This window comes from Arachis ipaensis, chromosome B01 (genome assembly GCF_000816755.2).
Source record: "Arachis ipaensis cultivar K30076 chromosome B01, Araip1.1, whole genome shotgun sequence".
Lineage (NCBI taxonomy): Eukaryota > Viridiplantae > Streptophyta > Magnoliopsida > Fabales > Fabaceae > Arachis > Arachis ipaensis.
Genome location: NC_029785.2, coordinates 84292822 through 84293028, shown reverse-complemented (window position 1 = coordinate 84293028; position 207 = coordinate 84292822).

Genomic DNA, 207 nt, shown 5'->3' with positions numbered 1-207 from the left:
CTAGAGGCGAGCCGTAATGGCGTCATCTTTGGCAAGCTCCTCCGGTTTTTTTTCACAGTTTTTTTCCCGAATTTTTTTTTCGGTTTGTTTTTTTCCGGTTTTTTCCAGTTTTTTTTTCCTTTTTTTTTCTGCTGACCCTCGTTCTTTAAATGACGCTATCCCAAGGAGGACACCTAAAGGCGAGCCGTAATGACCTCATCTTTGGCA